This window comes from Plecotus auritus (assembly GCF_963455305.1).
Source record: "Plecotus auritus genome assembly, chromosome: 1".
Taxonomy (NCBI): domain Eukaryota; kingdom Metazoa; phylum Chordata; class Mammalia; order Chiroptera; family Vespertilionidae; genus Plecotus; species Plecotus auritus.
Window position 1 is genome coordinate 162,941,430 of NC_137770.1, and position 1,411 is coordinate 162,942,840.

Here is a 1,411-nt window from a genome sequence, read left to right on the forward strand (position 1 = left end):
AGTAAATGATGGCTTTATCTCAATTTGCTTTTAAGAAAGTCCCAAAGTATTTGACTTAGAAATTGAGGTACTTCCCCACTTTCTCAAATACGCCAGGAGAGATCAAGTGAGTGTAGTTAAGTTGGAGGGAAAATCCTCAAATCAGGCCCTTTGGTGGAGAAATATGTTTCTAGTGCATTGCATGCTGAGCAGGGAAACACGGTGCCTTTACTATTTTATTATTCTCAGAGTTAAATCTAAATCAAGAGACAGAAACCAAGATGACTAAAGAGCTCTTGCACAAAAGGGCAGGTCTTTTAAAGAATGGCGTGTTTTATTCAGCCTGTGCAGAGGAAAAGTTGAGATTAAGGATCTGTAATTTTTATTTGCAGACTTTCAGTTCTGCTCTAAATTGGTCACTTCCGTCTTTCATTTCCTGTAGCATGCCTATCACTAAGACCAGCTTCTGGTGTTTGTAGGTAGCCTGGATTGGCACTGAGGAGCGAGGCCTCGCTCGAGGCTTCTGCCTGCATGGAAGACTCCAGTTCGCTTTGGGGAGCTCTTCCCAGGGGAGAGGCAAGTGTTCTACTGGTGGAATATGTGCCAAGAGTCACGGTCCATCCATATTCCCACAGCCACACACATTACCAAAGTCTTGATACTAAATGCAGAAGTCTCAAATGGGAGAAAATGCCATTTCAACTGCACATGGAACTGTGGTTTTGAACCAGAATGAAAATCAGAAGATTCAGGGGAACTCGAAAGTCACCAGAGGCCTTTGGTTCAGAGATTAAACATTCAACTTCTCTTCATCCGAATACTAGGCAGATCCTTAGTCCTAAACATGCACCCAAAAGAGCAAATGTGGGTGTTTCAGTGCGGTTTGAAAAAGAAGAAACCATTCACCACCAGTTTTCAGTATTCTCCTTAATATTTAAGCTCGATTCCTTGGTGAAACATAAAACTGTCTTTGGAAAGTGGTATGAGCTCAGAGAGAGAGACATGGAGATCATGGACCCTTCCCCCAACCCAACGGCTGGTCCTGTTCTTTGTAGCTTCTCATGATTAACCACATCCCCTGGCCTTCAACATGTCCAAAGTACGTGAGAACACTCATCACTTTCAGAGTTATTTAGAACATATTTAAAAAAGAAAACAAAAGCCTCCCCCCCTTTTTTTTAGCTGACACATTATCTCATTTTGGAGAGAGAATAGGAGGACAAGTCATGAAATGTTGGCTCTGTCATCCAGGCACTGAGGTGTGTCCCACCTCAGATTTGCATTAGGAGCCATCTCAAGGTGACACGTGCCCCGTGGTCCTGTGTAGGAAGGACCACAGAAGAAAGGGACAGTCCATGGCACCACAGTACCCAGAGGCCTCGGGGGCAGCCCGATGTGCTCCTTTTCTTCAGGTGGGCAGGAATGAGACACA